The sequence below is a fragment of the Meleagris gallopavo genome, chromosome 7 (assembly GCF_905368555.1).
Source record: "Meleagris gallopavo chromosome 7, MGAL_WU_HG_1.1, whole genome shotgun sequence".
Classification (NCBI taxonomy): Eukaryota; Metazoa; Chordata; class Aves; order Galliformes; family Phasianidae; genus Meleagris; species Meleagris gallopavo.
This window is the reverse complement of record NC_139410.1, coordinates 20955337-20967052: the sequence shown is the minus strand read 5'-3', so window position 1 is coordinate 20967052 and position 11716 is coordinate 20955337. Positions and strand designations below refer to the sequence as shown.

General features: G+C 38.1%; 1 long non-coding RNA gene across 1 annotated transcript in view; it reads right to left on the bottom strand.

Moving 5' to 3' along the window:
* Positions 1–217: 217 nt before the first annotated feature.
* Positions 218–11716, bottom strand: part of LOC146543988 (uncharacterized) — a 48160-nt gene continuing 36661 nt past the window's right edge. The window contains exons 3-4 of the long non-coding RNA XR_014884471.1: positions 4680–4759; positions 218–2084 (exon numbers count right to left, since the gene is read on the bottom strand). This is a non-coding gene — a long non-coding RNA (uncharacterized LOC146543988). The remainder of the gene's footprint in view (positions 2085–4679; positions 4760–11716) is intronic.

Genomic DNA, 11716 nt, shown 5'->3' with positions numbered 1-11716 from the left:
AGCCATCTCAGGAGCTTACAAGAAAAGTAAACAAATGTCTTAAAAACATATCACTTTATTCCCCAAAAGGTATTTTTCATTCATTTATTAGGAAAATGTGAAAATCTATATATTTATGATAGAGCTATGAATATTTGGAAGATAATAATCCTAGCTGGTAAAATGATTAAGATCTGCTCTTAAACACAGCCTCCAAATCTTGCATATGCTGTTTTTTTGCCTGACCACCTGAACCTCTAGTCACATTACACCATGATCTGGAGAAAAAGTGGAGGGATATTAATCCCTCAGACCTTCAGTTGGTACCTAGCACCAATCAACAAGGACTGCATGAGAAGTTCAAGAAATGCCTGCATTTCATATAAGGAATAATTTGCATCATTCTGATAGCACAAAAGCCCTAAAAACAGCTGAAAAGTGTGGTGCACAGAAAATACAAATTTTTTTTAATTATTTTTATTTTTTTCACTGCCAGCAGGAGGCAGAACCAAGCCAAACCAAACCAGACAAGATTTTGTTAGCTTATGCTGCCTTTCAACAGTTCTCAGCTATTCATGACAAGCAGTGTAGATGACAACAAGCCTTTTTCTCTCTTGGATGGTCAGGACTGGAAGTGTCCTTCTGCACTTTTTTTGTCTGAAGTTTCTTGAACAGCTGCTGTACATGCCCTATCTTTTGGATCAGTTTTCAGTAACAATTTTTAAAGTGGAATAAGAAACACAGAATGATGCTAACAACATTGAGTAGGAGAATAGAAATAGAAGCAGAAATAGTTTTCATTGTCATTTAGAAAATGCACAGACATCATACTGCAGAGCAAACCAAGAGTCAAGCCAGAAGTACTTAGTACTACTCCTTGCATCTGACCTCAACCTGCCACAAACAAATTCAACCTAAAACCATGTAAATAACCTTTGAATGGAAAATTAAAACGTGATCCACAAAATTAATTTCAGAGCACCATACCTTTCCTCCAAGACCGAAAATTGAGCCAGACTTGGCTCGGAGGGAAAATGGTTACATTATACTATGTTACATTGATTCAACGAGGCACCTCTCAGTTATATTAGCTTATTCATCCAGGTGGAAAAGTGGAATGACAGTATTGTTACTACACAAAGTATATTACTGCCAGACAGTGCTAAATCAGAGCCCATGAAAAAATGATTTTATTAGCAGGAAAAGATTAGAAAATTCCAAGTTATATTGTAAACATTTATTTCTTTGATTCTAATGCAGCTGGGATTAGAGAAGGAAACACGTTACCAAAAATATTTGTGAGATTAATGTATGGTATTATGCCAGATTCTGCCACTGCATATCTTATTTCAGTATGTTCTCTGTTGAAAAACGAGAGTGTTGTTAATGTAAGTTTTCTTGCCCTCATGCATGGTCTTCTCCTAACATTTTTATCAGCTGGAAAAGCTGCTTTAGAAATAAAAAGTTGGAAGGAATCTTTGTTGCTATTCAAAAATGACAGAAAGTTTTTTGGAAAAGACCAAGACACAAAAAATATGGATCAGTGCCACTGAATTTTCATCACTTTCTTTTTCACATATCAGTTGTAAAATAGCAATGTGCTTTACGCAGGAAATACAGTAGTGGCAGGGATTGTGTTTCTGATAACTTGTGGAAGTGGGAGTCATAACTACCAGGGTGAAGTTCTGATTTAAAAGTAGATGGTTATTTACTGATAAAAACACCCCACTATCTTCACATATCTCCTTCAAACTTTCCTTTGTCCTGATACCTCTAAATAGATCTACACTAGCCAGCCAACAACTAACTCATCTATTAATATTGCTTCATTTTTTTCTGGTTTTCTCTTTCAGTTCCAGTCTCTCTGTTGATCTGAACTCATAGCTTTTGGGGATAGGGACTGGCTTCTTCATATATGCTCATATGTCACAAAACCAGGCAGAATGTCTGTGTCTCTGAGGCTCTTGGGCATTTCAGCTAGAAATTATTATGATTAATATGCAGATCCAGAATTGTTTCCAAAAGATGAGTGCCATAGCCGGTGATATCATTTAGTCCACAAATAATATACAGGAGAGACAGAGATGAAAAGCGTTGTCTGGACTCTGATGAGAAAAAAAAAAAGGATAGTTATTGTGAAGTGGTACTAAAAGTTACTCATATCTTAAAAAGCTAATTTTGTTTTGTTTTTTTTCTAACGTTGCATTTTTATTTGGTAGAATGGGGATTTTTAAAGCTGTGGGATATAAAAGTGCTTGCTTAGATTTCTGAGTGCCCTTGTTAGTCTAAAAAATGTACTATTAAATAACTGATCCATCACATGTGAAGCCCCACCCAATAGTTCGTCTTTACTGCACAGCATTACACAACAGTGATGTACAAGGATGGAGGAGAAAAAATAAGTATAACAATTAGGCAAGCAAATGCACATGATCATAACTCAGGAAGCGTGAGAAGAAATCCAATGTCAAAGATGCAAAACTCCCTACCAGCCACCAATTCCAACAGTATTTCCAGTTAGGATGGTCTCAGTGGATTTCAGCTGCAGTAACTCAGGAATGGTGATGGGCATAAGGTAATTTGCTACTTTGCATATTAAAATCCACTGTTGACTGGCTACAGGTGTAATAATCTTATTCATTCTAGCAGAAAATTTATTATTTTTGTCACTAAGATATTCTCCAAATCTCATTTATGTTTCAGTACCCACCTTGTCATGAGCTATGCAAACTAATGGAAAATCAATTTTTCTTAGAGCATTTAAAGGGTGAAAATTCCAGCACCTTGAGGATTTAGCCACTAATATGAATTTCTGACGTTTTAAAATGTAGGTTAAAAAAATATAAAATTTCCAAACTTCCACAGGTTTTGCTTGTACAAAAATCCAGTGGGCAGTTTATAGGCAATTTTAAAAGGTATATGCCAGATATCAGAGGAAAAGAAAGAAGAAATTTTATAGAAATGGGAAATCATAAAATCGTTCACTATCTGCATCATATCAGCCTTTTGATTTGTGTACTGAGCTTGAATCCCATTTTGGTACTTCTTCAGTAGGGTTAATGTGAGAGAATAGAACAACTTTCAGGTACTGCAGTCTTTACTGTAGCTGGCAGCTAAGGAACTTTTCCAGTTTTCCTCACTGTGGTATTTCGGAAATATAAGTTTGTCCCTCTTCCTCAGTTTCCTTCACTTAGCAAAACAGGGTATCTTCCTTTCTGAGAGCTGAAGATCTGCTCTGCAATGTAAATACAACGTAGATTTCAAGTATATTTTAAACTCCTCTCTGACCAGGATTTTTTCTGGTTCCTCATTACAATCCAAAGCTCCATAGCTTACATTCAACCTCCACAGCTTTCCCAAATAACAATTAGATTGGCAATCATAGCACTGGTAAGTCTCCCATGTGGTTAAGGAGCTCAGCCTCTCCCCCTGACTTAAAAGCTGATGCCATGGTCCCTGGCAAAACTCTGCAGCTTTTCCTGAAGTGCACTTATGGCATCCTGCCCTCTGCACTGCCCAGGACTTCATTAAGTATCCCACTGGAAATGTACTTTAAAATCTAAAGTGTCCGTTCATGAGCATGTGCTGCTGACATAGAAAATTTGAGCAGTAAGCAGCAATCCTTGTTACAATTTTAAATTGAAGTGACATAAAGAACGAAATGTTTTCAAAATTCTTGTTTTCTTGATGACTGTAGCTTTTCTGCTTACTTTGATAAAGAACTAAACTTCATTTCTCTTTCCTCTTCTCTAGAAAAACGTGCTATGTTCAAACAAAACCAAATTGCTTTGAATGAAATACAATAAAATCAGCAATTTTTCTTTAAAATACAATTATTGAAAAAAGCATAGAGTCAGAACAACGCTACTGCTTAAGTGATAAGAAGATTTCTCTGTCCTGCTTTCTGTACCTCAGCACTACTCCATACAGGGTTTCCATTGTTCTGCCAGATGTTCTTATGGATGCACTTGTACTTGCTGGGAGCAATTCACCCTGAATTGCCTTTGTCTTGCTTCATCCCAGCTAAAATATTCAACGTATGTTGCATGTATGAAATGCAGAAGCTGAGAAATCTACCAGAAGTGCAAATATTTCTCTCTCACATTTCTGCCTTCCTTATGTAAAAGAAAAATCCACATAAAATTTAAAGACAGTTTGTTCCCCCATCGCCTTCCCCCCAAAACAAAATACATATACAGATTGTTTTTTCATTTTAAAAATCAAACTGTTCAGTGTTATCCTCTGGACTGTGGAATGAGTGTATTAGTTCCTCAGCCCATGTGTCAGCTGCAATCTGCCAGTGGAAAGCTGATCCCTGATTGCTGCTGCTGTGTATATATCCTCTGCCAAAGAGATGCTGTAGTAAATACACATTTGCAGGCAAAGTGCACAAGCCTGAAGGCAAGTTAGATCCACTTCTAATTTAGTACACGTAGTTTGCCATGCTGTTTAAGTAGATCACTGGATCACTGACAGAGGTTTATAAATTTCATAGGCCAAACTTGACAGCAAACTTTACCTCATGTTCTTTGTCTCCATCTTATGACTGAATCCGGATGAGTGCTATTGCTATAGCACATGTTTGGCACTGAAATCAAGCTGATCTGCCATTCTTTCAAACTTCTGAGATGACAGAAAACAGCAACACTATGGGTATGGATTCAACAGAAGTTACTGCTCAGACAAAAAAATCTACTCACACAAAAAGCTCAGGATTGCAGACAACTTCCTATTGGCCAGAAGCAGCGCTGGAGTTCAGTAGCTCAACACAGTGCAGAAACTGGATACAAAATTCATATTATTAAGAAAACAGAAACTGAAAGTGGCTTCACAAATAGATGTCCTATGATCAAAAAACTAGATTGTACAACAGCAAAAAATGAATATACAGCAAGATTGCTACTTTACAAGAAATGCTACGCCGCCATCATTATTCATTAAATAGCACTTAAACACAACTAAAGTAAGAAAGAACTTTTGTGAAGACCTGGAACCTGCCAGTTTTCAAATACCAAAGAGCATTACAATTATCCTGATGACTTTGAAGATTATTTTGATTTAATGTATAACAAGTGCAAAATTTATGCAAGCGAAATAAATATATCTAATGTGATCACAGACTTTCTGGTTCCAATGAAAACCAAAATTCCCTAGATAAATTCCCATATTGCCTTTCCAAATATTGGCGGTGATTAATTACACCACTTTCCAGCCAACATCAGAGTCGGCCTGCGGAATGAGGATACAGATGTCACAACTGTTATGTGGGAAGTCTGACATCCACATTAAGCTAAACAAAGGATTTTAAATAAGCTGAATTTCAATGGTTTTAAAGGTAATATTATAAAATTGTTGCCGTAGAACAAGTACTTCAAAAATTAGTGGAAAGCCAGCTGGATATCACTAGTGCAGCTTCATATGACTAAAGAAGTTGTCTTGACGGTACTCAAGGATGTCTGCACAGCTTAGTACGGTCTAGGCACTAGAGCTGAACAGAAATGCTTCAAAGGCCCTGCCTACAGCTTTGGATGCTCTGAGCACTTCTAAACACACTGGGCTTGGCACTATGGAAACAGGAAAGTAGCAGAGAGAAAAAATCGCACACACACAAATAAATGAGAACCATTTTCTAGACATATAGCTTGGATGATACAAGGTGCTTTAAGAGAACCTGGCAGAGCAGGACCTGGTACAGACTGTGACTCCCCACCAAATACTAGCAGAACCTTTGCAGCCTATTGCTGCAGCTGCTGCAGGGGATGGCAGTGCTCCCCTGGAAGCAGGATACTCCCCAGTATGTTCTTTACCACTGGCTGACTGTGATCTTCAAAAAGATTTTGTTTTCTCATCCTACTTTCCAGATACCACATAACTGATTTCAGAAAAGGAAAAAAAAAAAAAAAAATTTTTAGTTCTCCTGTCTTACCAACTGGAAGAGAAGGAAGAAGACATTCAGTTTTGGCAGTTTTCCATACTTGCCATTCCTTCACACAGTAGCAGCCAAAAGTGTGGCAACAGAATAATCTGCATCTATGCATTACCTGGTGGTGGAATTTGTTCCCTAGAATAGGTTCGCAGAGGTTGCTTTCAACCCATGAACACCATCTTGAATACTTTAATCTGGGTAGAATTACAGTTTAAATATCTTCTACCAACACTGATAGCATTTACTGTAACTGACAATCCTTCTTATCTCTGAATCTCTGTAGCCATCACATTATAATGCTTCACTCTTGCCAACGTTTGCTCTTGCTACTTTTTTTCAAGCTAGCAATCATCACACTCTGTTGGGATGAGAACCAAGGATATTTGATTTATTCAATAATTCATAAAGAAAAAAAACTTCTTATCCAAAGCAAACTTTAGGTTTTCTATATTTACTCCTTAATCTCTCACTTACACTGGCAGGAAATAGGTATATTTTTGCCATCAGAAAACAGCAATGTCAAAGCAGAGCTCAGATGATACAGTTGGTGCCTTTACAATTGCTTTTATACTGCTGTTTTAAAAGTTGGCTGATCCATTGTTTGTATCATTTCTTTGATGCAGTGAACGGTCGAGACCTTTCTGCTACAGCCAGGGAATAAACTCCACAGAAGCACTTTGTCATCTATAACTGTGTCAATTCACACCATTTCAGGGAGCTGACCAAGTGGATTAAATTCCTCTGTATTTTACTATGGGCACATTACAAAGACCAAACCATTTTTTGTTGTGTGCTGCAGCTCGCTATGCTCTTCAGAGATCTAAAAATATTTTTTTTTTTTACAGCAGCTGTTATATTTTACATATTTTTTAAAAGAATTGTGTGTGTAAGTAACATAGTCAAATGAAAAACATATGTCCACAGTTAATAGTATACAAAAAGAGCACTATGTATATCACCGAGAAATGAATAACATAAGCTTTGGTTATTGGCTTAAATGAATACTTTACAATCATTTTCCCCCATAAAAGGTGTGAACTCTGAGGGAGGGGGGGAGTACTGCTGGGAATGGTGCCCTCTCTCATCTTAAAATGTGTGAGAATCCAAACAGATTATTTATATGCAGCTTCTTGTATTGATTACATTATGCTACATACTGTGCGATTCAATAGGACTCCTAAAAATATATTTTATAAGAGCTTCCAGCTTGTAATGGTAGAATTGCAAAAAGTTCAGCTCCCACCATAATCTGAAGGCTCAGGATTTACACTCTGGTTCTTATGAACTGGGAGGAAGGCTTTGCAGCACACGCAGGCACAAATGTGCTTGGGGCTCTGCCCTGGAAGGCCTTCACAAACTGGGGCAAAGGGCTGCCACAGTTCAAAGCTCTTGAAACTGTGCAGAGTGGGAATGTCAGAGGTGAACGAAATGGACAAACAGAGGTGGATGCAGAAAGGAAATCACTTTACTCTGGTTCTCTGTGCTACATTAAGGATTTATGAAACTAACGCTGGGCCATGGGATGGCAATATTGGGTTCATGAGCTGTGTGCCAAGGCTCCCCCACCTACCTCCATGGGAACGGGGGAGGATTTCAGCACTTCTTCAGCAAAAGGCAACAAGAATCACTAGAGGGCTCCCAAACTATTTAAAGGGACATCCTCCTTCTTTTAATGTGCATAGGGTAATGCGAGTTAAAGAAAAGACTCAAAGGATTCTCTTTTTACTTCTCTCGTTGGCTCAAATATTCCATCTTTGTGTTCAAATTCACTCTTTCTGGAGGAGAGGCTGCAAAAATCACTTTTAGGGTGATATAAAGTAGGAGGGGGGAAGCTTTCGGATAGATTTAACAACTGGGGGATTGGCACTGCTGCCATTGGCTGCGCAGAGAGACAGGAATAAGAAATGTGACAAGGAATTGAAGTTGGAAACGTAGCTGAAGGCTGAATTTATACAGCTTGCAAAGAAAGGACAACAGTCTGTGGGATGGGACCACCATAATTTGATAAACTGTCCTATTTCTAACCCACTTTCCGCCCACTAAATTCAAGCACTTTAGGTTTCTTCTGCAACCTTCAGGGAGTCAAGGAATCTCCAGGAAATTAACATTTACTTGTGCTTACACATGCGTGTATACACATCCACACACACAAACATAAGTGGTCTATAATGAAGTCACTACACTGCTGACAGGAAACTACTGATCTACAAAGGTTTTCTCTCCTCTGACACAGCCTTGTTATCTGTTTCTTGCCAATTTGTTTGACCTTGCTTCCCAAAGAGCATCATCTCTTAATCTACGAGCTTGTATAGCAACTAGAAGTCATCAGTGGGATTTCTTCCAGTGCTCCAGATAACCCATGCTTATTCTCTCTCCTTTACCTGCTGTGTTGAGGTTGTTACAGGATGGATTCTTCTGACTTATCTGATAGTTCTGTCCAAATTATCAGACATTTTAAATGAAAGTTGAAAATCCCTCTGTGTTCAGACTCTCGCTTGCCAAGGGAGTAAGCCCAATGGCTAACCCTTAAATAAGGACTAGGAAGAAGATTTATTGTCTACCTCCAGCTCCTGAGATAAAAAGATAAGAAGACTTAAACTGCTTTAGTCTATTAATATTGTTACTGTGATAGAAGATCAAGGCAGAGAATTGAATATTTTTCTGCTAACTTGCAAAGGCACTTCTCCAAACATACCCATTCATGCAAGTTATTACCCCACAGAGTAAAAACTCTCAGGTTTCTGAGACCTCGGTCTCTTAACCTTCGTCTCTCTAGGCTATAGCTGTGTGACATTCTTCTTTGTCAGGAGTCCAGTTTTACTGGAAGTTTTCGAAAGTCTCAAACTGACTTCTAAATATTTAAAGAGCTTATAAGAGCAGAAGGGGAAGAAAGTCTGAAGCTATCAGATTTCTCTGTAGTAAAAAAACAGTATTGTGACAGCCAAACATCAGGGATCAATGAGCAGTTTAAGTAAAAGATCTGAAAGCAACAATTTTATGTGTGATTCTGAATTGCCTCTCATGCCTTTCTGGTTCTAAACATTTTGCAGGCTCCAGCAGTATTTTTCTTAGTAGTCATTTGAGATGAATGAAATGTTAGTAAATACCAAGAAAGTTCTAAAGGAATAAAGTGGTGCTGCAATGGATATGTCTGGTATATAATTCAGTAATGGAACAGTTAACATTACTAGCATTAAAGTTGTCATAATTACGTTTTGCTGTTAATGCTCCATTAAGATGAATAGGAAAGTTCACATCTGCCTTTTGTGCTACTGTTCCAGGCTATGTAAATGCAGACCAACCAAGATAATTACATTGTAATTTTCTTTTCCATTTCCTTGAAACTTTACAGCATCCTCAACTCACTCTGTATCTGCTTGACAACAGTAATTTCACTTTCTTTTCTAATTTCTCCTGCCAGTATGTTTGTTCTGCCAAAGACAGAATGGTTGATTTGAAGCATAGGGAAAGGAGACAATTGCCTACCATAGCAAGAGGATAAGGGGCCAGAAAATAACCAATTCAACCAAACGTTAACAGTTATTTGTAGTCAAGAATTGATTATTTTTTTCAACTAGGATATTGGCGAGAGTCGTGCCTTCAATTTTCTTAGCATTTTGTTGGAGACTGAAGAAGTCAGTGGAGGTAGCTGGTAAATCAGACACGTACCTAATGCAGATAAAATCCTAGACCTTTTTGTGTACACACTGTGTCCTCTACATCACTCAGTACTCTGCAGATGCAGCCTCCTGTCACACAGTGCTTTTCTTCTGAGCTTCGTTATCTGTTTCAGTTGTCAAGTCAAAGTGTCTAAGTGCAAAGTTCTTATGTCCCTTGTACTTAAGATAGGCTGTTTAATCATCTTAATTTGTAGTTTGTGTTTCTTTTGTGCAACCTTTAGATGCATCTAGGTCCAAGATTTTCTGGACTGATCATAATTCTTCATTAGCTCATAAATGCTAATTCGGAAGATTACATTCTTCCTCTGCAGTTTTTGTAGTTGTTACATCTTTGTGTCAGTTCTCACTTGAGGTGTGTGTCTTCCAATTACAGTGTGTCTCTATAACCTTTTGGTGATTTCAAGAGCAGTTTCATTGCCACTGAAAAGGAAATTATTGACAATTTATAACCTGTTACAGTTCCTGCTCCACCTGCCATTTTCTAACTCCCTAGACTATTGTGAACTTCAAGAAGACTGCTTTTTAAAAATCTTTTACCATCTGCTGTATACTGCTTAGTGCTTGATATCCTGTTAGGGCTCCTTGAACCAATTTTTGCAGTCTAGTTCTATTTGCATTTCCCAAGCTGAGCCAAGAGACAATTAGATAGCAGACAATTTGTGAGTCTCACTCCTTCCCTACTGAGTTGGGAATGTCATGCTTAAGTATTCCAGGTAACCAGCAACGGTTTCTTTCCTTCCAGTCATTGTGTGCAGTTGTAAGTCTTTCCTGCATGAGCCTGAAATTCTGCAAAACGAGGTTTGTGTCATACTTTAAACTGACTGTGTCTGGAATGATTAATTCCTTTTCCTATAAAACCATAACACTGCACACATGTTCTCTGTGACAATGTGCTACTATTTTCCTTAATTTTGAAACTTGAAGCGTTCTTTGTTTTCGCTATTGTGTCAAATTTCCCATTTATTGGAATAATAAACTGTGAATCTCAGACTAGCCATGTACAAAATCATTGTCTAAAGATTACCAAATAGCTGTTTCTCCTAACTTCAATTCATTCACATAGTAGCTCACACAATATCTTTCATTTCAAAGTGTCCTGCTGGATACATACCACAGCAGTCAAGACAGCATGGTGATCTGATTCACAAGCGTGGATGGCTTATGTTGAGGAAGATACAGAATTTCACATCCCTCTTCTTCTTGCTTCTCTAGAGATTCCTGTCCAGAATACAGGGCTGGCTCTTCTCAGAAAGCAGTAACTGAACTGCTCAAGTTTATTACACAAATGCCAAGATCTTATTTGCAATTCTGTTGCTGCAATTCTGTCTGAACTGATCTGCAGCGTGGGCAGGAAACTACCACAGCCATCCCAATATAGGACATCCCATACTCGATCATGACTCAGTCCAGAGCCATTTCTGGTGATGAAGAGTGTCAGCTAACACATCTCAACCAGCAGGAGAGAGTACATTCACTTGAGGAAAGGCCGTATAGATAAAACAGAATTTGGCTTTTAATAGTACTTCATAAATGATCGCTTCTGAATATGGAATCTTTTGGCACGGAAAATTAAAACCTGACTTAATCATACTAGGATTTGATTATCCAGTGGGGGAAGGAAGAAGAACAGTAAAAGGCTCTTATCCTGAAAATTAACAGGACGCTGTTTGGTCAAGTTCACCAAGACTGAACTTTCCATACTTTCTAATGTCGACTTGTAGTTTTTCCACACATACAGCCTCTATCTTGCCCAGGTCCTGTTTTAGTTCAGAAGAAAGAAACCATCACATAAACTCTTCATTACCTGGGACTGACTCTAAATCTGAGCTCTCACCAGCATCTTTACGGGTGAAAAGAACTAGAGACAGGCACCTTACTAATACATTCTGGTAAAATGCTTGCTTTCCTCACCTTGACATCTTGGTGAACAATTACTGTAGGTTCAGGAGTCAAAGCTTCTTTTCACTGAACATATTGACCCTTGCATATACTGGTGCATGCTGTACTTTTTAGCATAAAGGCCAATCAATTCTATAAAAATAAACACCAACGTACAACTATGTAACATCTGAGGACAGAAGAAAGTAGATATAACAACAACAGCAACAAACACAATGAACCCTTAGAGGAC